The sequence below is a fragment of the Lepisosteus oculatus genome, chromosome 19 (genome assembly GCF_040954835.1).
Source record: "Lepisosteus oculatus isolate fLepOcu1 chromosome 19, fLepOcu1.hap2, whole genome shotgun sequence".
Taxonomy (NCBI): Eukaryota; Metazoa; Chordata; class Actinopteri; order Semionotiformes; family Lepisosteidae; genus Lepisosteus; species Lepisosteus oculatus.
The window spans coordinates 9,650,344-9,676,591 of NC_090714.1; the positions used below are offsets into that span (position 1 = coordinate 9,650,344).

Genomic DNA, 26,248 nt, shown 5'->3' on the forward strand with positions numbered 1-26,248 from the left:
TAATGTATACTTGAACAATGAAAATATATTTTTACAAGATGTGGGGGAAAGTGCAACAACTTATTACAGTGCTAAATTCAATATTATTGATTACTAATAGTTTATGCTAACACTTAACTTTCTTAGTTAGATGTATTTAAAACAGTGAACTAAGTGTAACATAACATTCAGAAATACAATCGAGAATAGTTTTGTGGTGTTTGTATCGATGAAATGTTTCTAAAATGTATAAGGTAACAAAATTAAAGACGTTTAAAATCTGTAATCTTTCCACTTGTATGTCATTAGAAAGTACAACAAGTTTCTGCTTTGTCTAAGGATGGTATCAAAAAGTCGTCTTAAGTGGTGAGGAAGCTGTGCTTAATGATAATTAAGGGACTTAAAAGTAAAAATGGATGCTTCATATTGCTTGACTAATTTTAAAAACTAAGTTAGAAATGCAGACGCTCTCTCGGTGCGGCGCCGGGTCTAAATATCAAAATATCTAAACATATTGTAGCGCATTCCCCCCGGGCAGAGGCCGAAGAGCGCCCGGCTGGGGTGCGCGGTGAGGGGCAGGACAGGAGTGAAAGTTGTCAGGGTGGGGTTTAGGAAGGCCGCTGACCAGTGCGGCTGTCCCACAATGAAGCGGGCGTACAGTCTGGGGAGATATCCGTTTTCCTTGTAAATAGTTCCCTGCTTCTGCACCCCTGGGTGTTACTCTCTCTTTTCTCTCTCTCTCGGGCGCGCGGGCGGTGTGTTGGCTCGCGCTGTTGGCAGGCGGGGGCTGTCTGTCTCTGGCTGGGGGCGCGGGAGAGCCGGGCTGGCAGGTGGTGACGGAGAAGAAAACTAAAGGCAACTTTAACTCCGCAAGTCTGAGTTCTTGTGTCCGTCCTATCCAAACCCAAAAGTATTACAATATGTATCTATAAAGCATATTGATGTACAGCTTTTTAGTATAGATTACACTTTTCTAAAATGTATTTAAAAAATAAAAACGATTACAATCTAATCTTTCCAAGTTTGATCCCAAAAAACCCAAGAAAAATAAATCTAAATGGAGAGAAAGCTGTGCTGAAAGTTTATTAAGATACTTAGAAGACAAAGATATGAATTTATGTTGCATTTGTCTGATTGTGAATCAAAAAAAATATATATAATTAAACACGCGTTTGCGATTTAAATCAAAACGCGATTTAAATCAATATAAATGTTTATATTGTAACGCATACTGTACAGCCTCCATTTCTCTTTAAAAATTTAAAAGATCGTTTACGCAGCCTAAGAGGGGGGGTCTGCTCTCAGTGACAGCTGACAATCCTCCATTCACCCAAGTGAAAAATTAATAATGCCAATGTAAATGTCATATTTACAATTTGTTGATAATAGAAATGTTAAGTTCTCTAAAGCTTTGTGATAGTTTACCCAGGCACCAAAAAATCAGCTACACTGGGAAGATAAGCAGAAAAGCTTAAAACAACCACTTTTTTACACGCTATTACTTCGATGCTTAAAATGTTTAGGGAGAAATGGAATACTGGTGTGTATTTTTTCTTTAAAGTACCGAGACCAGCCATATCCTGTATGTTTATGTTCCAAAATAAATATTGTTTATGGCCTTCACACGCGTTACAGTATGCTCCTATTCTTTTTATGCTCAGCTACTAAGATTTCCCTTCAGTGGTAAAATTCCATCTAAATATTCAATACTAAAACGGGCACAGTAAAGACATTTAAATCTTTCTACGATCGACCAACGCACCAGGAGTGCCCCTGTCGGTCAACCAATCACATACCGCGGTATTACCCACGGTACGTGTCTGTACCGTGCATTTTGAATGGCTGCATCTGTATGTCTACATTTTCCGTTTAGAGACATTTGCAGTACAGCACCTTATTAATTTATTTTCAGAGTTAGTGTAGTACCGAATGCTATGAACATATTGTGTTCAGGGTGTGATTTGCAAAGTAATAAGATTGACTTTATAAATAGTGTATGTTTGTCATTTTTGAAAAACCTTAAAGCTCCCCGCCATTGTCTCACAGCTGAGCTATTAAAATTTTCTTTCATCATCTTAAAATATTAAACTGTGAAAAGCAGCTATCATGATATTATTTTTCCCCTGAGAGCTTGAACAAATTACCGAAATAACTATTTTCAGTAAATATTCACCAGACAAGAAAATATCTGCCTGTTTCCATATGCTGTAGTGATATATTCCAAGATTAAGAATGTTAGAAGAAACCTCCCTAATTAAATGCTAATCAGCCCTTAATTACCTGTCGTCCTGATAGATCGATCACTAAACAAGTATCTAATTCTGACTGACGTTACTGCATCTGCTTTGTGCTCTTTTTTACCTGGGGGCATTTCTGCAGAAAAAGTCAGAATCAGAGTCTGAACCTAAGTCAGGTTTTCAGAGAGTGGTTAGTTACAGATGGAAGCTGATGTTTGTGGCTGATGGAAACCATTGATTTTTGTTCTCCTAACCATAAACAATCATTGTAGGGAGAGTTTGACGTAATTGTTTACATGGCTATGGCGAATAGGGGTGGGTGGATCAATGTAATTATTGTTTAAGATACGTGTCAAAATTCTATTGATTTGTATCCTCACTCTTTGGTGCACAAGCTTGAAATATGATTTAAAGTGCAAATGCAATTCAATCAGTTGGCACAGAATTGCTATCAGGAATAGCACTGGTAAATGACCAGAAACTGACATGTGATGTTTTTATTTTTAAAATGCTATGAATGTTTAAGGAGTTAATATATGAAAACAATTTTCCATTGTGTGAGTGCTTTGGAGATTTCACATAAAAAGAAAAAAAATCTATACAGTTCCTTGACCATACAGACCATTTCACAGTTTTCATATTTTGTTGCTTTAAGTTTTACACTAATGACACTTTGAAGTAGCAAGTAATAATTGTCATAGACAGAAATATATTAATTCATAATTAATCCAGCAGCACTATCACCCTGCAACTCACAACTGGCAACCCACTGAAGCTAAGCAGGTGTGAGCCTGGTCAGTACCTGGATGGGAGACCTCCTTGGAAAAACTAAGGGTGCATCTGGAAGAGGTGTTAGTGGAGCCAGCAGGGGGCGCTCACCCTGCGGTCCATGTGGGTCCGAATGCCCCAGTATAGTGACGGGGACACTATACTGTAAAACAGGCGCCGTCCTTCGGATGAGACGTAAAACCGAGGTTCTGACTCTCTGTGGTCATTAAAAATCCCAGGGCGCTTCTCGAAAAGAGTAGGGGTGTAACCTTGGCGTCCTGGCCAAATTTCCCATTGGCCCTTACCAATCATGGCCTCCTAATAATCCCCCTCTATGAACTGGCTATATTACTCTGCTCTCCTCCCCACTGATAGCTGATGTGTGGTGAGCGTTCTGGCGCACTATGGCTATATCATCCAGGTGGATGCTGCACATTGGTGGTGGTGGAGGGGAGTCCCCATTACCTGTAAAGCGCTTTGAGTGGAGTGTCTAGAAAAGCGCTATATAAGTGTAAGCAATTATTATTATTATTATTATTATTATTAATCTGAAAGAAAAGTGGAAAAGTAATGTCAGCCTAAGTATTCAGACATACCAACATTAATTAAAGTTCACAAAAGTACTTTAATAATCCACACAATTAATTGAGAGGCCTTTGTATGAACGGATAATAATGGATGCAACAAAGCAAAATGCACCTACCTGTTACTCCAATAATATTACAGAAGATTTTGTTGTCAGGCTGTTATGACACATCGAGCAGATAGAAAAAGTTGCCTCTGGCAGACAGGCTGAAGTATCCAAGAGCTGAAGCAGGTGAGAGCAAAAGCAGATGGAGATTGCTAAAGTAGGACAGAGATCGGAGACTTGCTGAGATGTCGAAGTAGGTTGGAGATTGGAGACTGGCCGGGTTTGCCGAAGCAGGATGGAGATTGGACACTGGCAGAGTATGTTGAAGCAGGACAGATGTCAGAGGCTGACAGATTTCCGAAACAGGACTGAGATTGGAGACTGACGAAGATTGCCGAAGCAGATCGGAAACTTGCAGATGGAGATCAGTGACTGGCGGAGATTGCAGAATTAGGACGGAGATGGGTGACTGGCGGAGATTGCCAAAGCAGGATGGAGATTCTTGTCATCAGTAGGAACTGGAAATCTTGTCAAGACTGATGGGGACATAGATGGAGCAAATTACTTGAAAATCCTGGTGGAAATCTTGCTTCAGACCTCAAACAATTAATCTTTTTGCTGGAAAAGAGGACAAGGCCAGAGCTAAACTGGACTGACTTAAGAATAAGAAAGTGAATGTCCTTGAATACCCCAGTCAAAGTCTTGACTACAATCCTATTGAAAATCTGTTGTAAGACTTGAAAACTGTTGTTCATATCCGATCCCCAAGCAGCTTGAGAGCTTGAGCAAATCTGCCAAGAAGGACTGGCAGCAATTGTGCCAAGCCAGTGTGCAAAGTTGGTAGAAATTTAGCCAAAAGACCTGAGCTGTAATTGCTGGTCAAGGTCAAAATATACAGTATCTGCAATCAACATCTTTCTTCTCTTTAGTTTTTGCTGACATATACAGTAACTTAGAAGTCTTCAGTTTGAGTATCCAGTTTATAAAATAATAAAGTATGCATAAGGAATAAAATATTACGTTTACAAATTGTGTATGATTCATTTTGTAGTGGGACAAAAAGAAGACAATAGGAAGTGTCAGAACACATACAGCAAGGCACTGTATGTATACACTGTTTTTATTGAATTACCTAAATGTCCTTTTCAACAAACTTAGTAATAGGGGAAATTCCCATTATCCAGATTTTGTTAACTGAAGACTTGGCAATGCCATTAGACAACTGTTCCTGGGATTCCCCAAATAGGTTTTGACTTTGACTTATTAGACACCTGTTAATTTGCTGTAAGAGAATAACAATATAGCATTAAAATATTATCTGATATGAATATTTTAAAGGTACAGTAAGTGTACAGCTGATATACTGTAGACTCATGACATGATCAGCAAACTATGAACTGAAATGTATTCACAGAGAAACCTGAGATTTCAAAGCACAAAGAAAGTCTGACATGTGAGAAAACAAATATTTCCCAAAACAAAGGATGCATTTATTATTCAGAAAGCAGTGACAGAAAGAGTTCCATAGAAGACACTACAGTTCAGAATCTGTGTAGTTTGTTTGCTTGTTTTTAATGGAATATTCACAAGCCTTTACCCTTTTTATTGTTGTTCTTATTACATTTGAGTTTCCTTTGAACTTCCTTTTTTGTAATTCTACATGAATTCTGCATAACCATGTAAAGAAAAAGATGTAACTGCATTTATATGGAAGGAAATATCAAAGTGTGGTAGGGTTCTTGAACAAATTTTGAACAGCCACTATTGTCTTATTTTAGAAGTGTCTCATCAAAATTACAGAACTGCCTCCTTCTAAAACAATATCTTGTGGGTTTTTTTGTATTGCCCTAGTTTCCAAATATATTTTTTCAGTTGTTCCTTGTTATTTACTTGTGTGTTTTTGGAGGAGTAAGAGAATGTCCTGCTGCATAAAGAGAAATCAAGTTGTGAAGATGGGACCCTTTTTAATAACCACATCTGTGTTTATATCTGATATTAAACACATTTATTACAAATTACAGTGGGGATGACAGAGATCCATGCAAAAAGTGTTTTTAAAAGCACAAGACATGTAACAATTCAAAGGAGGCTGGTTAAAGGATCTCATCCAGCTCTTTTTTAAGAAACCTTTCCTTCATGTCAGCTTCATCAACTCCCATAATTATTTGTGTAAAAAATGATGCATTTTCTTAAGTTTTGAAAATAACTCCATTGGATTGATTGATTTTGTCAGTCTTTGAAGTTTTTGAATATTGGATATATTTTGGTTTTTGAATATTTGGATTTAGAGGGGCCACTTTGTACTTTATTCTAGACTATTAATATTCACGTCTTTTAACCAGTGTAAGACATTCCTTTGAGCCCAGGAATGTACCTGAAGGTGATGACCTACATTGCATACTGTATTTTAACTAGGCAATTGTACAATTTTAACATATCATCCCTGGATTTCAGTTCTGCACTTTAAACTACATATCCTGTTTTTTATTATTTATCCACACTGTCCAGAAGATATAATTCATTTGTCAACATAAACACTTCTTCAAGTCTTTTTTTCAAGTAGCCTCTTCTAACTTAGTGTTTCCCATTTTGTTTTTATAGTTTGTCTATGTATAGTTTATAATGTATATATTATAGTTTGTCTACTTGTCTATATTAAAAGCTATCTTCCTTTTTGTTTGAACTTCTACCTGTTTGTTTTTAAATTTCCGGTCCCTGCATCCACACTGTTTACTTCAATCAATTCTATCAATTGAATGGCTATGATCTCCAATTTGAAAATTAATCTTGAAGAACTTTATCAAAACCTTTCACATACTATAATGAAAGCCTTGTGTGTGTCCTTTACCATTGTTGCTTATTCAAAGAAGTATACCACATTTAAGCAAGACCTGTCTGTTCTAAAACTATGTAGGCTATTCCCCAGTTTCTTATTTCTATAAAGATGATTCTCTAGTTTAGTTATAATAATGTTCCCATGACCTTACATGTAACAGAACTCTTACTGACTTATTGGTCCATAATTGCTTGGTTTAATTCTGTCATGTTCTAATGGATAGATAGTACCTTAGCAATTTTTCAGTTAATGAATTATGGACTGTCTTCAGCAATTTAAAACTGGCAAGGTACTGTAAACTGAGCAATGTTTTTTTTTCAAAGAATACATTTTTTGTTCTTTTTCAGAAATTATGAAAGTGCTGTCTATTTTGTGATCCAGACAAGGGGTTTTCTGGAGCTGCCAAAACTCTTTAAGTATAAAAATAATCCACTCCCCCAAATATAGTTTGATTGGAATGTGTTCTATTTTCAGAACACTTTTATTTGTAACATCTGTATATTTTTGTTGTCAAGTATTATTCTTGAAAAAATAATGAATGATTAAAATTGGCAAGCTTTGTTTTTCTAAAGTTCTCTAAAAGTAGTTTCCAGTATACTGGGACCGGGTGAGAGAGTTGAAACATGCAGCATACTGTACCACTTGACAGTCAGTCTTGACCTTTCCTACATTCTTGACAAAAGCACAGTGAGCAAAGCTACACTGTGACCCCATGAACAAAGGAGAACTTGCATAAAAAACACATATATTTCCCATGACATATTTCAGTTCTTGTGTGTGACAGACCTTTGAGTGTTCACAACCCATCTTTTTTTCCCTCTCTGCTACAGGAATACGACTAGGGCTAAACCTGTAATTTGTTATTCACAGGAAAATATTTTTGTGTAATGACCCACATTACACTGATTTTTACTTGCTACTGTGTTCTTCATGGAATCTTGTTTTACCATGTATTTAAAGGCTTCCTGCTGTAGTTGTAATGTAACATAAAGTACCTTAAAAGCCAACTAATCAGATCACAGACCAACCGATGAAAAAATACAAATATTTAAAAGTCAAACATTTTATCAGTGATTGGTTGAAAAATGAAATATTGTACATTGGTTTTAATGTGCAGCCACAGTATCAAAACTCTCTGTACAAGCATGCGTGACAAGAAGCCTTCAGCTTTATGGAAGCATAAAATTATATCTCTTATTTTGTATATGATAAATTGCTTTGCTTTGTTCTCATGCAGCAAAACAAGGTACTGTAAGCATCATCAGCTGAAACTGCAAATAACATCAGAGCCCATTCCCTAGGGAAGTAGCTGCCACTGAGGCCTTATTCTCACCCATCCATTGGAAAACATTTTTGAATGTGCTTGTTGCATTTCCTTTTGCGTTGTCTTAAACACAGCAGATAATTAGCATGACACTCAGGTAAAGCAGCAGCCTTGCTTTTTCAATTGTTCATGAGCTGCGGGGATGTAAATAAATCAAGCTTTGTGATGAGGGAAGCTGGGAAGAGCCAATAATGCAGTCAGGTGTTATCATCCGCTGCAGTGGAGATGGAACAGATTAATTATTGTGAATGGGTATTGAAGTGTGCTTCAGCTTTCTAAACAAACTGTATACATTCTAAATACGCCATGTAACATTAATGCTTGGTTTACTTCTCTGCTGCATGGCTACTGGTGTCACGTAAACTGCCTGGGATCAGTAGCGGAATTAGAGAACCAGGAAAACCTTTTGTCACATTTTAGTTTGAAGGCGTTTTCTGGTGTTGCTTACTGTCTGCAGCCTCTAACATACATGCCACTACGCATTAGACATGGAACCTTTCTCAAGTTCTGGTGTGCTAGCTTGCAGTTATTTTTCTAGGAAATGATTTAATTCTAACTTCCAAATGAAGTGTATTTTTTCAGACCTTATTTTAAACTAGCCAACAAAAATAACCTCAATTTGCATACGCTGTTATATTTGCCAAAACACAGGAATGATTAATTCTTTCAAAAAAACACTGAGCACCAACACAAGCTTGTAAAATTCCTATTTATGATGCCAACTGTTACAGGTGGTAGGCATTTGGGGAAATGTCTATGTTTGTCTATGTTTGTATTGGGAGTTAGTTAATGGATGGAAAACAGGGATAATGCTCTAGCTGGGGTGATTAATGGAGTGCCACAGGGATCTGTACTAGGTCTAATGCTCTTCTTAATTTATATGAATGATCTGTATTCTGGAAGTGTTAGTAAACTAGTTAAATTTGCAGATGATACCAAATTAAGAAGAAAAACCTGTAGAGGGAGAAAATTAAATAAACAAAGATAAAATTCATAACTCTATCAGATCAACTTTAATATAGTGCTGAAGGTATCAAAGGTATCAAACATAAATTATTACTAAAAAATGGGAATCACTGATTAAAAAGAGACTACCTTCGAAAAACAGTTAAAATAAACAGTGTTGATGTTTCACATTATTTACTGTACATCTACACGATTTCGAACAGCAATAGAAACACAAAATGTAGTTAACAGCATGGAATTTAAATCAATGGATACAAAGTTGTTCAATACATTAGCAAAACCTCATTTAGAAAATTTTAAACCTCATTTACAGTATTAGTCACCATGTTACAAATAATATATTGCTGCAAAAGAACAAGTAATAGGTTTATTCCATGCTGAAAAAAAAAGAACGAAAACACAACGTTTCGGCTGTGGAGCCTTCTTCAGGTGTGAGAATAATATATTGCTGTTCTTTAATCAGTCCAGAGAACAGCAATCACATAGAGTGTATTTTGGGACTTAAAGAAATATCTTACACTGACTGTGTAAAAGAGTGAATTGTTTTAGTCTTGAACACAGAAGACTCTGAGGAGACCTGATTCAAGTATTCAAAGAACTCAAAGGCATTAACAGAGCCACCCCACAGCGAACATTTCAGTATCAACAGTGAAACAGAAAGCAGAGTTCACAAGTGGAAACTATGAATGTGGAAGTACATTTAAACCGCAGAACAGGAGACACTTCTTTACACAGTGAGTTTGAAATTATGGAACAAACTACCTAGCCATGTTGTTGAAGCCAGAATCCTAGCTCCTTTCAAGAATCACTAGCTGAGTTGCAGAGATATTGCTAAGTTCAACAGACAAAATAGCCTTTTCTCATCTGTAACCTTTCTTATGTTCCGAGTTAATTCATAGATAATGTTAGTTCATAAGTTTAATTTAAATGCTGAATTTAAACCACACTAAACAAACAAAATTCTTATAGATGTCATACATGCTGACCTTCAGTTAGCACTACTAACAAGTTTCGAGACTTTTATAGAAATAAAATTTCAATAATAAGGCTCATTTGAAGCTAAGCATCCTGCAGTTAATAAGCAGTTGGAAGCTTTAATATGGTCTGAATCTGTAAATTTGTTTCCTTTGGTTGATTTAAAATTAGCATGCATAGAAGAATTATATTTTTCAAAGTTTGTCTGATTTCTTCATCTAAGTTAATGAGATGAAATGGAATGACATTTTCAACTGATGTATGTTCTGACTGCCTCTTCAATCATGATGCTAACAAGTACTAGATAGAATGTGGGATCAAATTTTTAATAGTTATTTTTAGAAAATGAAATGACAACATAATACTTTTAAAGACATAATGATCATTGGAATTAATATTTAGTACCAAATGGGATCTTTGTAGTTCTTAGGAAGTAACCTCTAAGGACAATATAGTTGACTGCAACTAATGACATACAAATATGTTCCTTGTCTCTGTGGTGCTAATGCCACTGTTTCACACAACAAAATATTTTAAGGCAAAAAAAGAAATAAAAGCAATAATGTCAAATTTAAAATATAAAAAATATCTATGGTTTAACTTGCCTAAGCTATTCCTATTTAAAGTACTGTATATCTTGTAGTTTGTCTTCATGCAAGGAAAATCCCAGACAGGCAATTAATTAAGTCCTTAGAGAGATTAGTGTAATCTTTTCTCATTTATCAGAAACAGAACTAAGATCTGTTTTAGAAAAATGCAAGTACACCTTACTTAGCAAAAGCAATAGTTATTGTACCACAGACCATTAACAGTTTCTGTTCCAGAGATGAAGGCAGGTGTGTCTCTTGGACAACACCAAAAAAGGGAAGAAAAACAGACCCATGGAAATAAACACAAAGAACCATCTTACAAGCCTGTAAGAAGTATTCACGTGACCGTTTTTTAGACATAGCAATTCTAAATTTAGCATACTTTACAGCAGAGTGAATAAAGTTGCATTAGTTTATATCACAAAGCGACTTTAGGAATCTCATGTAGGCTTGCAGCAAATTACTTTTGTCTTGCTGCCAGCTAGTGTTCTTTATTTCCCTTGTTTCTCACCAACTCATATTTAAAACATTGCATGCCTGTAGACAAGCTAAGCTTGCTCAGACAATAATGCTTCATTTTGCATTATACAGTATACCACTAACAGCTTGTGAGAGATTATCTTAGCCATGGTCTTTTAAGGCTAACCTTCACAACTTAGGTTGGCTTGTTTGTGTTGTACTTTGTAGATGCTTAGTACTTTTTTAAGGGTCATGAATCTAATGTGGAATTACACAATGAATTTATGTAAGTGTTAAAGTAATCTAAAGAGCAAATAGACCTCCACCTCCCTGTTTTTGTTTCATAGAAGGATTGGGTCTGAAAATATGAAAACTCTGATCTACACTGTTTATTCCTATTAAAATCCAACATATGAATCCATTCATAATTTCACACATTAGAATTTAATGTCGACTTTCTGTTTGAATGTGATTTCATCTATTCAGTGGTTGTCTGTCTTGGGTTTAACATTTGCAATTTACAATACAGATAGGTCCTTGATCTGAGCAATACTGTGAATCTGTTATTGAAAGTCCTCAATGTCAGAATTGAAGATTCTTTACTGTTTTTGATTTCCTTTTGCTTTCTGTTATATAGTTCTCTCTAGACCAGCAGAGCATATACATATGGTGGTATCTGTATGGGCAACATTTACTCCTAAGGTTGAGCATATTTGCAGTTTATATAATGTAGTCAACATACAGTAGTTATGTGTAAATAGAGGAAGTAATAAAACCTAAAGAAAATATCCATTCCCTTTGATTTGAAGCTTGTAGTGATGTCTGTGTCCCGTACCAATTCATCAATAACAACAGAGGCTATTCCCAAGAACACTAAAATATATTTAAAATGTATAGAGTTCTCAGATTCTTTAAGGAAAAAAACATCAGATTCAAATTGTGATCTATGATTTTATATCTTCATATTAAACCTAGCTTGGTCATAATAGCAGGCGTATTGAGTGATATTCCTTTCTTAGTTACATTAAATTAAATCTTTCATTTTGTAGGATTTGAGCAGTATACATCTACTAAAAAAGAAAAATGATCTAATCGGCTTATTTATATTGGATTTGTATTGATTGCATATTCCTTAGCTAAATTAGGTTATTGGATGTCATTCTTATTATCAGTGCAGTCAAGCATTGGTATATGTACAGTACAAGAGAGATATTGAATGCTTGTCCATGGTTTTAAAAAAATGTCCCAGTAATTAATGAGACCTACTTAGCAATTGCCCTATTTCCTTTCCACCTTTGACTGTAGTGTTCATCTATCAGTGGTTTTGATGTTCTAATACAATACAGCTTGTTTAAAATTCTGTAAAACGTTTGATCTGGCTAGCATACAGTACATTGTGTAAACAAAAGATAACACACCTGTGCTTCTTTGTCTGAACCTACAATGTTGCTCCTCCTGCTATGTTTTCAATTGATATATATAAAAATAGTAATTTTGACTGACTGACCTAGTTCACATTGAATTAATAATAGATCAGTTATTAGAGAGAGTAAACACAGTAATTTTGCTAAACATATTACAAATAATCCCAATTTGTGAAGGTGCTAATGTTTTCCCCCTACTTCGAGACCCACTGTGAAGAATGCAATGATGTACAACAACTGGATTACGTTTTTGTAACTACTGAACATCCTTTACAGGTCTTAAGTGCTTTTGTTAAACTCACAAAACATTTTCATATCATCCATTTCCCAGTGTGAAATGCTGGGAGTTCTAATAAAAAGAAGTAGTTAGAAGCAACTAGTAGTATCACCATTGAAAAACATCTGTAAAATACTCCCCCACACACATGCTATACAGTATTTTTTTAATAAAATGAGAGCATTGTACATACTATACCCAGGGTTAACACCATTGTTTGCTGCCAGAAGTACACATTTGGCCACTTATTTTGTCAGTAAAGACTACACTTACTATTGAAAATGAGTATCATTTGTTTTTTTTACAGTGCTGTTGACAGCTGTCCTCATCTCACGTCAGGAAAGTGAAATGTTTAAATCAGGGCCTTTTGTGTGCAGGACCAAGAGGAGTAGGTCAAGTCTGAAAAATTAAATAGTATATAATTGACTTTTTTACTGTTTAATTGAATATAATACACCTGTTACAAAGCAGAATTCTTTTCAGTTTTTACTTTCTTAATATTACATAAGGAAACAATAGCTAAACTCAGTATGTAAAATTAAATTACATTTTTAACATATTGAATAATATATTTATTTCATAATAACAATTCAGTTTCCATTTTACTGTGAAATTTTAATAATGATCCTTGTATCCACTGCTAGTACTCCCTTCCATGTACCCTAGGGTTTACAAAACCCAAGACTATTCCCAGATTTTCATTATCAGGCAAAGCAGAGACTCTCAGTAGCTGAAATTAAAGATTAAATTTGTTCTTTGTTTACAATTGATGCCACCTGAAATGAACAATTGATTGTGCTCATCTCAGCTGAAATATAGAAATTTTAAAATAAATAATACTAAAGCGCAATAGCATTTGGTAATGACATTTTTTTAGTTGAACAATGACAAACATGCTCCTTTCTATTTTTGTTGTTCAACTTTTATACTCTATACTACTTCGTACTACTATATACTGTATGTCAGTGGGGTTATTTGAAAACAAAACAACCTAAATCAAAACAATTGCTATTCATTTGTCCTTGTCTGAATAGGAAGAGTATATTTCAACATTATAAAGACCAGATTGAATATGTATTTTTTTCTTACAGCTGTTCTTTGTCACTTTCTTAATGTCAAGAGTTTTCCAGAGGAGATACATTTGCAGATATTCCCATGTGATATGAGTGATTGTTTGAGTCAGTCGTCAGTCAGACAGCCAGATGAGACAATCTGGTGTATTCTACTTACCTTTGGACATGATTCTGAATGTGATTGGTTAACTCTGAGCACAGCTACAGCTTCCATTATAAAAGGGTGTGCACACGTATGCAACCAGGGTGTTGTAGTTTTTTATTTTAATTATTTTTCCTGATAATTATCTATTTGTTTTCCTCTTGAATTTTGTTGGTTGCAAGGTCACATTAAAGATGGAAAAATGTCTGACATGATTTATCTTGATTTCTAGTTTTACATCACAAAAACCTGCAATTTCAATAAGGGTGTGTAGACTTTTTATATCCACTGTATCTGTCATTGTTAATTCCCACCTTTAGAAATTCTTAATGTTACTTGTGTGCATTATCCTTGGAGCATGAGTGCACAGCACTTCAGGCTGTTTGCTGCATATCCTGGCATTTGCCCACCATTGCATCAAGCCTGGAAACAAGCCCTGGTGAGTTGGGTGGTGTGGTGTTATGGGCGTTAGTAGATTTGGGATAAAAGTCACTTTGTTTCCTTTATAATTATGTTTCTCTCCCAAGTCATAGACAGTCAAGCTTTTCTGTTGGGATTATGAGCTGAGCTGTTTATCTCACTAGACTGATAAACATACTTCAGATGTGGAGACTCGTCTATAGCAACCCTGTATTCACACTTGTTTTACGCAGCATTCTTGACAGAATCATATAAAACTGCTCAGATGGAAGCACTGTTCTGTTCACATCCTTTACATCTCCCGTCCTGTATAAGAATCTAAATACTAGATTAGTTTTATAGGGGCTCGAAACTTGTGTGTAGGACGTTTAATGTTATATTAGTTTATGTCTGCTAGAGAAATAAATCAGCATATAAAGAAAATGAAAGAATGTCTTGGATATTTTATTTTGAGGAGCGAAGTGCCTTCTATGTTCAGAAGGTAAGAATTCTTGTACTTACTTCATCAAGAGCCACAATGACGTATTAGTTGGCCGGACCTGCACCATCATTCCCCACAGAGGCTGGAGTTTTCATGATGTCTGCCTTATTAAAAGGGCTGAGCTATGGATGTTGAACGGGGTCTCTTCCCAGTACTCATCAGATTTGTAAATTCCACCCTGGTGTCTCATAGCTGTGCTCTGTAGGGAAGAAACTCTTTGTTAGCATCTTAGGAGGGCACACAAGTGCTTTCTAGAAATGTATGCTGTCCTTCATCATGCCAGATCAACCCTGCGTGTCACGCAAAGTTTTACTTGATGGTTTTGCTACTTGGCAAAATGCAAATAGGAAAGAACGCAGTAAAGAGATCTTCAGATTTAGAGTCAAAATGCTTACAGAAGAGAATTCATCCATACCATCATTAACCAGTTCTTTTTGTTTCTTTACTACAGATGCAGCCCTTCAAAATGCGTGGGCGATACCGCATTATTTTCCGGTGCGCTGTACCGCTAGTTACCGTAAATTCACCGCAAGCAAAATAATAGTATCCGGAATTTTCGCAAGGTGGAGCTAATAAAGCTCAACCTTTCATGTTTGAGCTGTCGCCATCAAAGTCTTTAACGAAGATATTACTAATAGTATTAATAATGAATGACTTTGGACAAGCTGTAAGTGTAAACTCAAAGTATTGCCCTGGTCCACATTCTTTTTTTCATTAACTGTCTTTGTAAATGTAACACCACAGCATTTCGCAATCACGCATTTGTTTTCAATCGTGCAAAGTACAATAATTTTTGAGAATCGATTCACCATGCCTTTCACATGCTCATAAAAGAGATTGATTTAGGAACATAAACATATTACCGTATGCAAACTGTACTGTATACCGTATGTATATGTATATTTAATGTCTTTACAAATAAGTATTGAATATTTATATGGAATTTTACCACTGAAGGGAAATCTTAGTGCCTGAGCATAAAAAGAAAAGGAGATCCCACTAATATGGAATCACGTATCTAAAGAAATTCATAACGATATAATTATATTCATGTACCGCAACACAAGAATAGTACACGCTGTACATTGTCTGTTGATAATGTTTCTGTAGTGCTTTTTCAGCACTCTGCATGTGACCTTGCCGGTGGTGCTGTGGGTTAGGTTCCTGACTCCCATGTCACACGGTCTGTGATCGAATCCCACTGTGGAACCATAACTTTTTTTTTTAACAAACATTTCTTTGAAAAAATGAAACGTTTCCCTTGGTCAGAGATTAAATAAAACCTCACTTGCACCAAACAAATTTATATTTCTAAATATCACAACATGATTTAATTTAAGTCATTTTAATAACAATGAATAGTCACCTATGCGTTACAAAATAAACATTTATATTGATTTGAATCGTGTTTTGATTTAAATCATAAACGCGTGTTTAAATATATGTGTTTTTTGATTCACAATAAGACAAATGCAACATAAATTAATATCTTTGTCTTCTAAGTATCTTAATAAACTTTCAGCATAGCTTTCTCCCTGTTTAGATTTATTTTTCTTGGGATCTTGAGATCAAACGTGAAAAGATTAGATTGTAATCGTTTTTATTTTTAAATACATTTTATAAAAGTGTAATCTATGCTAAAAAGTTGTACACCACCTGCTATAAAGATACATATTGTAATACTTTCGGTTCAGATAGGACAGACACGAGAACTCAGACTTGCGGAGTTAAAGCAAGTTAAAGCCTTGATTTTATATATCACCTTTAAAAGTGGAATCTCAAAGCAAAGTAAATACCCCACACTGATTGTCATGCTAATAAAGCACCTTGAATTGAATTGAATTGAGGGAGAGAGGGGGGAGGGCGAGCGAGAGAGCCAGGACAGACATGCAAATAAGATACACTCCACAGACATTCACAACAGCGACATATCATAAAACGTTTGCACATATAGTTAAGTTATTACTTGGTTTTCAAAGTGCAATGAAATACAATATTGTTGTTGTTGCTGTTATTGTTGTTTTTATCCTGTAAAACGTTTTGAGAAGCCACCTTTAAAGGCGATATATATATTCAATTTTTTTTTTTTTAATCGCGTATCTAAGGAAAATAGCAGTATAACTTTGTTCATGCACAAACAGTGGCATGTTACATTATTAATTTGGGTGTCTCCTCTTGCCAGAAAGCTCTAAATTGCATTTTGAGTGCGTTTTTTGACTTTTTCTAAATTGCAACACATAAATAAAGCTGATACAGTTTAGACTTATTTTAAACTGTATTACAGTAGCACATTGGACAATGCAACGTAAATTGCAAAAATGCACTTGGAATCTGTCCAAGCCCTACTTTGTCAGGCATTTTCTTTTACTGCAACGGACATAAAAACTCCCTTGCTTTTAACAGAGCGTTTCATAATTTCTAACTACAAAAATTAAACTGCGACACTTATCATTCATTCCATTCCATTCCATTATTAGTCTTCCATTTCTACCTACACATTTTAAGCATGAAAGTTTTATGAAACGGTACCCAAATATGCGATTGCTGTATAGAATGAATTTTAATTTAAAAAAATTATTTAACTCGAAAATTAAGCTGGAAATCTCGCCCCCTTCTACTTTGAAAATACCTGTAAAACTGGTTTAATTCGTCACAGCCAGCACTCCTGCAGAGAGGGGGGTTGTACTCGTTAATGTCTTAGCCGGAACACATCATTATATCTCATTTTGTATTTCTTTAAAAAAATCGGTTGCCCAGCCACTATTGCTGTTATTGTTTTTATCCTGTAAAGCGCTTTGGGGACCACAGCTTTCTCACCACTTAGATTACTTTTTGATACCATCCTTAAACAAAGGAGAAACTTCTTGTATTTTCTGATGACATACAAGTGGAAAGATTACAGATTTTAATCGTCTTTTTTCTGAACCAGGGAAAATCTGATCATGTTTCTCTATAACAATAATAAAAAACTTTATTTTACATATCACCTTTAAAAGTGGCATCTCAAAACAATACAGTAGATCTAAACCACAGACTACAAAGTAAATACCCAGACAAACCTCCGGTACGTGTCTGTACCGCGCACTTTGAATGGCTGCATCTGTAGCTTAATTTTGTATTATCTTTGATATTTAATTGAAAAGACTAAGATGATAATAAAATTGTGAGCATTCATTATTTTCTTTTGTTACTGCCATTTAACTTCACTGAATGACAACTTCCTGTTATAGGTTGATACAATCTGTGTCTGTTCCTTTGGAATACTATTGAGGGTGGGGTGGGTTCTTTCTATCGCAAGGCACTCATGCATTGTTTCAATTTCTAAGTTTTTCTTATCTATTTTTTTTATTATTGGGACAGGAAAACAGACATAAGAACATTATGAGATAAAAAAGTTTCTTTAATTACTGTCTGTTAATGGCATCTCTTGAAGCTGGTGTACTCCATTAGAAACCTCCAGCACTAAATATTATTCAGCAGGTACTACAGTAGGTACTGCCAATTCTAAAATAAATTAATCACTTAAGTAATGGTTTTTATTAAATTAATCTGCTATTTGTTCAAAATATCATATTTCTTTTATTTCTTCTTTAGTTTGCATTGATAATGTGTTATACCTACTGTTTAATATTAGTATTCTGCTTTGGGATGTTTATTTTCACAGCTATTGTATGAATAAACCTATTGTGCTGTCTAATAAAGCAGATGACAAATAACATTCTAAGCTTGCTTCAGTTCAGAAGAGAAACTGCAGAAAAACAGCAATATAATTTTATAATACAAATAGATTTAAAAAGCTGTTTCCAAAGGCACTGTTTTTTTATTAACTTAAAAATGATGACAGGGACACATTCTTCATAAACTTTGAGTGTGTTCCATTGTAGCAAGGTGGACAAGAATCCCTGTATCTGGAAGCTGTTTAGCTGTGTGGGGTGCTCTTGGCTGTGGCATTTTGCCAGGCACTGCTTGTACTAAAATAACATTAGATGTTGAATAGAGAACATTTTTTACCTTTTTTAGTAAAGGCTCTGCTACAGGTCAAAAAAGTGAAAAAGTTCAGCATTTCTCTTTCAGAAAAGATAAACTTGGCTCAGAAAAATAGGTTTGCTTCAACATTTATTGTTTTAATTTGCATATAATTATTCTATATTCGCCATTTAATTATTTTACAGGATTACATTGACATACTCTTACTGAAAGCCATTTGTTTTAAAAGTAAAATGATTCCTAGTTTAGTTTTCATGTACTGTATATAAAACTCTCTATATGGTCTTTTCATTTCACTTGCACTTTATGATTTGAATACTGTCAGAGCTTGTTTTAAACAGTGACTTATACAGTACACCCACACTCAAATAAGCACACGCATATGAATAACTTCTGTATGGCTCAGTGTTAGTGTGCTGACTTCATTCTTCCAGAATGAGAACGCTAATGAAGTTTATGAATCGGTTTACTGTGCACAGCTGAAAGACCTAGACTGTCAGTTTTATTTTTTATTTTTTATTAAATAATCCAGTGCGTAATGGCATGGGTAGGGACAGTGAATTTTTATGTTCAAATTAACTTAAGTAAAATTTTTGAATGTAAATTAACAAGCTGTTCTCTCTTAGGCCTTTCTGTATCTCAAAACCAATTTGCAGTTAATCCACAACATGCATTTTTTTTACTAATGCTATTAATCACCAGCACCATGGTCCTCAGTAGTTATTAGGCAGTGCTGATTGGCTTGTGCATTACATCTCTTTTTATGGGCCTTGCTGTACACATATTCACACGTTGCCCTATAGTTTTAAGAATTTGTGTCAAGGATCCAGATTTCCTTCTAGGACTTATGGGTGTGACATTTTTTCATGGGTAATCATTAAAAAGCTATAATCTGAAAGAGGTGGATGCAGTAACACATTGTGACAGGATTAATGGAAGTCATAAATGCCAAGATTCCTTAGCATCTCTGGAGAGCTGAACAATAAAACAGACTGCATAACAAGAAGTAATGGGGGAAAATGAGCTTAATTTAAATTTCTTGTACTACAAAAAAAAAACTTAATGCTAGATATGCATATGTATACAGTATATGCATACTGGTGTCATCTATGGTTAGATCTAAAAATCTAACAACATTTTTTTCAGGAATTTGCAAGACAGATTTTACAGTATATTCTGAACTGCTAGTGCAGTTCGCAGATAATATAAAATCAAAACACATTAGACAAAATGTAAGATTGGGCAAGTACCTGGCAGATGACATTTAATGTAGACAGGGAAAGCGTAGTACACAGAGGTAGCTGAACCATAAAATATGCAGTAGATATGTGAATTTTGATGTAATATCAGGAAAACCGTTATCCAAGAAAAAGGTTAAGATATTTTTGTTGACACAACATGTTAATCTCCTTGACAATCTGGGGAAGAAATAACAATGGATCCAAAATGTAAGGATATTTAATTAAAAGTGTAGAAATTAAATCACAAGATGCGCTGTTAAAACTATGTAATGTACTGCTAAGGACTTATTGAGAACAATGTATGCATTATTGATCATCACTTTACAATAAAGATGTTGCTGCTCTAGAATCAATCCAGAGAAGAGCAAGTAGATACTGTACATTCCTGGGCTTTAAGGCAAAGGAAACTTTTTAGTCTGGAACACAGAAGATTCTAATGCCAGTGCCACACTACGTGACTTTTCCTAGGATTTGCAGTCGTAGCCTTCATTTACATAATTGTAAGAAAATCATAGTGAGTCGTACAGAGTTGCAGCGTGCACTCGTTACCATGGGTTGTGTAGTGTGACACCCCCAGCGACTCAGTCACTGCACTCTTGACAGCCTCTGCGACTCATTACGATAAAATCAAAAGATAACGAGTCGTAGTCGTAAGTTGTAGGACTGGGCTCTTGTGTCAGCGACAGTCAACAGCCAATGAGCGCTCAACCGGAAGTACAATGCTGCTGCAAGGCAAGGAGGAAAATGAATGTTTTGGACTGTGGAAATGGAGGAAAGGCTCGTCGAACTTTGGAGCCAGCACAGATGTCTGTTCGATGTTTCTTGTTTGTTTTCTTTCATGCGGTGCTCTTCTTATTATTCCAGTGTTCTCCACATTGATTGGCTTCCAAAATGAGGCGACCTTGTGGTACTTCCGCGGTGCAATACGAGATTTGGAACCATGATGAAAAGTCATGAGGGAATTGTGTAGTTTGTCACCCTCTGCGATTCCTAGTCTTATAATTTGACACCCTCTAGGACAGAAATGGCAGTGAGATTCAGCAACTGCGGTCGTTTAATTTGACCTGCTCTCTAACTAGAAATCGTATTGAGTCATGTAGTGTGACGGCGGCAAAAGAAGACCCAATTCAAGTATTTTTAAATCTGACAAAGAGGGGCAATAGGAGCTGGATGGGCCTCCTCTCGTTTGTTATCTTATTTATCTTTCTAAAAGTGGTTACTGAGGCTTTAAAGGGAAAGATTACAATTTAACATTTATGGTGTGTTTGTAGGTGTTTTAGAGGTGTACGAAAGGAGATTGTTTCTAATTCAGTTAAAAAGCAAATTTTACTGAGGATGTGGTTAACAAAGAGCTTGCTTTTTTATCCCCATTGTGATGTTGAACTCTAGTGCCTCTTTAAGTAATTAAGCCCTTCTGAGTCTGTGAATGTAAGAGAGTTTCACTGAAGTGTAGCAGTTTTGTTATGCATGATAAAATTAAACAAGTCTGGGGCATTTTGCATTAGTATTCCAAATTCTTGGCAATAATGGAAACACAGTACAAGTAACCTTATCTTCCCATCTCAGAGTTTTGTGGACTAAGCTGGAGAGCTCATTATTAATGTGCTTACAGATGTTGTTGCTCTGTTTTATGAGGTTGGGATATTTCAGGTGTTTGCATTGGTCTGAGAAAAAAGCTATATACAAAGCACACCTTTGTATGTGGACTTGGACAAATCCACTGACTTAAATAATGAACGTCACAAATCACTGCAATTAAAATAATAGTGGTTATATATTGAATAATTAAATTCAGTCAAGTATGCTTTATATTTTCACGCTTGGATCACATAGGACAGTCGTTTTGTAGTTATTAAAGGCCTACGAATTTCATTGTGTGCAAGGCATGGTACATAATTTGCAAAATGTCACATGCCCATTATCAAGACATTGTCCTGCTAAGAGCCTTATATTTAATGCATTTCCTGACTATTTCTAGACCCCAGAATCGAAACTATATGTACACTATGTATTTTTAGAAAGCATAGATAATTATACTATTATGTGGCCAAATGAAGCTATTTAAAATATATTAAGGGTTTATGAGCAAAACAATTTCATATTTTTATAAAAGCATCTTATTTTATTATAGGTTATTTTATTATTAGGTTTTGTGGTGAAGTCAAGGATTTTTTTACCCAGCTTTAAAGCTGAATCAGTGTGGAGTCTTTCCATGGGTGAGAGAAATCTTGTCACTTACAAAAAAATATAAAGCTGGCTGTGTTATAGTTTGCCTTTTGGTCCTACACATATTTTTGTGTTGAATATGGCTTGTGTAATAGCCCATTTCATTGAGGTCCACAGTTGAGTGTTTTCTAGAAGAACAGCATTAGAATGAGGGTAAGGGGTGGTTCCAGGCTAAAGGTAACCAAACATGTTTAATAGCAGCACATTATATTTTTCTGTTTTCAGTTTAACCAGCATGAGAGAACAAAAATATTACTATTACTCTCTTTCAGATAGGTAGATAGTTAAAAGCACAACAATAAATATGATTAGTATTAAGCACTTTATCATAAAAAAATAGGATTTTGTATGTACTTTTTTGGCTGGTGTTAATTAATTGGGAACCATCAGAATTGCATATATGATTTTTTGAATAAGGAAACTGACTGTACAGAGCTAAGAGATCATAGGAGAGCCTTAATTGAAAGAAAGTTTTAGATAGAATACATTACTTTTAAACCTCTCCGAACCATGGCCTGCCATTACAAAATTTAATTATTCTGCTTATCAGTGGTGTTTATGTTATTTTTGCATTGGACATCTAGCCCTCTTAAGTATCCAGCTCACATATCTCAGGCTGTGCATATACATTAAATTTTAATGATGGGGACACTGCTGTGAATGATATCTCTCTCTGTCACATGACAAGAAACTCACAGAGGAACTCACTGGATGTGATGTCATCTGTGACAGCAGCAACATCATAGCACGCAGCAGGAATTGACAGTATTGGTATCAGTCAGATTGTGAGGCTAGCAAGTGTTTGTGACATTAAAAAATGCTTTTGACAGGTCGGCTGACTTTGGATCATTTTTAAACCATTCAAAACAGCATGAATTGACCAGAATGTCATCATCATTGTCAGTTAACTTCAGTAATACAGCATTTTATTCCAATAATAAATGCTTCCAAAGTGAAAAAAGAAAATATTTCAATACGAATAACGTTATGTACTCTGTTCCCTATTTAAACCACTGAAATAAAGAGATTTTAATGTAAATTATATAGCAAAAACAAATTAAGTAAAAATAACAATTAAGGTGTCTTGTGCATTGGGCTCTGTGATTGTAATATCATCTGATTTGACATGCCCATGAGGAAGCTTGGAGCTGCTGCCTGAAACTGACCTGACTTTTGGACAATGCAGAATTATTTTTTCTTAAGCAGAAAAAGTTGTGAAATTTAAAAACCATTTTGCAAGACTATAAATAACAGAGGACAGGCTTAGAGTAAGGTAAACATTCACAAAGTACTGGATTTTTGTCAGTACTGTTTTAACTAGAATCTGGATATGAATAAAATAGAATTATTTCAGGGAAAACATTAATTAAGAACTGATGGACATCCTAGAGGAACCAATATGTAGTTTTGTTGAACAGTAGAAATAATGTATAGGTTTTGATTAAGAAATGGTTTTGAAAGAGATGAGCAGGTACAGACTGAGAAAACCATATTTGGCTGTTCAACAAGTTACACCAGCTTCTAATGTGAAAAACACAGTTGTATTTTGCAGAGGATATATTTTTGACATTTTAAGTCTAGTGCTATATTTGAATATTGTTCTAAAAAAGATTGTATCTAACCTTGCAAAATTCTTCACACTCTAAAAACCACTCTCCAGTCAAAATGTATGCTTGACATTTTAAATGATGTGTAAGTATTTTGCATTTTGAGATAATACATTTATTGACTATAATAGCAGTGTGAGGAGTTCAGTCCATTCTGAAGGATTGAAAACTTTGTTGCTTTTTAAGAGAACAGTATCTCTTTGAAATTCAGCCATAATTCACAATGTTAAGAACTTCTTGTAAGAACTGTAAGATAAATCAGAATCCAATTTTGTGGTAGACAATTCTGTTTTAACAAAAAGCAGTTTAAATAAGTTGGAGAGGTGGTTATTAAAGGTACATAATCTGTACCTTTCCTAGGCAGTCATTTTGTCACACTATAGTATTTTTTTTTCTTTAATGCCTGTGGAAGTAAAATCAGAAGGTTAAATTGTTATGGAGCAAATCATTTTAATCAGGCTCTGGAAGTGTTCCATAATTAATTGCATAGAAAGTCTTTGAAATGTCAGATAGCACTTGCTTTGAGCAGCACAGCAGACGGGGAAATTGCGCCCAGCTCTCCAAATGAACGCCAGGTTATTGAGAGAGCAGCAAATAGGGACCTGGCAGCAACCTGGTTGCCAGGCAACTGAATAAACCTTGTCAGCAAGGACAATGCACATTGAACAACTCCAGGAAGATGAAGTTAAAAAAAAAGTCTCACTTGACAAGAAAGCACCTGGTTTCATTGTAAAAGGAAAAACCTGTGTTGAGGAGAGAGACATTAATGCTGAGATTTCAATTGGACTTCTTTGAGGTATTTAAATTTGACTGCGGTCTTGGAAGCTGGAACCAGTTGTCTAAAGACCTTCTTGATTTATGTTCAGCTTCTCCCAGTCACTTGTTCTCTTTGTGTATTTACTTTGCCTTGTGCCACTTGATCCATTGGTCCACATCAGTTAATTGACTTCATTGTGGAAACTGGTGGACCTGAGTATAGTAGTTATTAGGTCTCTGTACTTACAACTAGAAGGTTAGACACAACTCTTGATAGACATGGTACTGTTCTGTCTTAGGTCAAGGAGCAAGACACTTTACTCCATTTGCTTCCTCCGTCCAACCATGCAAATGGGTACCAGCATTGCTGTGCACTGGCATCCCATCCAGGGAGAAATCATTAACGGTAAAGAAACCAGGATAATCTCTGGATAAATGTGCCTCTGGGCCTGAGTATGGAAATTAATTCACTTTTCTTATTGTAGAATTTCAGATGTGAGTATGTTAACAAAACACGTTCTGTGTGATAAGTGCTGGAAGTGTTTACATTAGTTTATTACTCTTCACATGTAATGGAAACTGCAGTGACTTCACTGCAGCTCATGCATTTATTTTGCCCCACCTGGCTCCAGGAAACTTTTGAAGTCACTTTTGTAATGCTCGTGAATAGATTATTATCTTACTAGTTGAGGAGTTTGTATTGCCTGGGACTGTAGCTGGTTTTTATCCAGTGAAAAAAATAAACAATAAAACCCAACTGACTCTTCAAACAGAATGCTTATTGTATTTCCTTTTGGTGTATGGTATCACATAAAAAACTTTCACATTTTAGATGAGGATGTATTCATATAACATTGCCACACAAACTTCTGAATAATAAAGAACTCGGGTTTGCTTTGTTCTCCTGTTCCTTTGTCTTATATGACCTACAAAATCTGTTGTCTTGACCTTCTCAAGAATATATGACAATACAAGATTGGTTACCAAACTTTCCAGTGCTAAACAAAATTGAGCAAAGTCATTTTGTCTTGATTCTCTCACTTATTTGCATGGCACAGTACTGCACACTGTAGATTCTATGGCATTGGTTTTGATAACTTGGGTGCTTACCCCATATTTATCAACTTATTTGGAATTTTTCCTTACATTTAATAAGTGAAGTGATGGTCTCTTACATAGTTAGCCTACAGTGAAGTTAGCTGACATAACATTGCTACTGTGGATCATCGAACTGGGTGCTGAGCTTCAGTGATTGGAGCTTCAGTAGATCCTGCCCTATATATAAAAATTATTAGTAGTACTTCTGTAAGTATGAAGGAAAGTTTTATGTAAAATTAATCTTTGTTGTTGTTGTTATTATGATATTGCCGGTTTTAGTCTGCAAATTAATTAATTTCCTGAACCTTATGATAAACTAGGATAAATTTATAATTGAAAAGCCCTTAGATGTACGCAATAAAAATCTGTTTCAGAAACAAATTATTTTTCTGCTGTTATCAAAAGGATTGCTATTTTTTCTTTTCCATTTAGTTAATATGAGAGCTTATTTAGTATTACTTTGAACCATGGACTGCTTCATTACATGTATTAATGCACAAATCATGATGTTTATTAATAATCTAGTAAGTGTCTAGTAACTGTTCAGGGAAGGGAGGTGATGTTGACTACAAATTGGATGTTTTGGAACCAAAAGAGGATTTTTTCACCTAACGTGTTACAGTGGAAGAGGAAAGCAAAAATATTGTCATTTGTGAAAGCCCTAAACAATCACTAAATCAAGGCGAAACCTAATAATTCAAATACAAATAAACAAAAATCATAATTAATGTTTAAAAAAATATGAATGCCC

The 26,248-nt window shown here is 35.1% G+C and overlaps 1 protein-coding gene across 3 annotated transcripts in view; it reads left to right on the forward strand.

Moving 5' to 3' along the window:
• sdk1a (sidekick cell adhesion molecule 1a) overlaps positions 1-26,248 on the forward strand; it is a 464,366-nt gene that overhangs the window by 231,869 nt on the left and 206,249 nt on the right. The gene's annotated exons all lie outside the window — the stretch shown is intronic.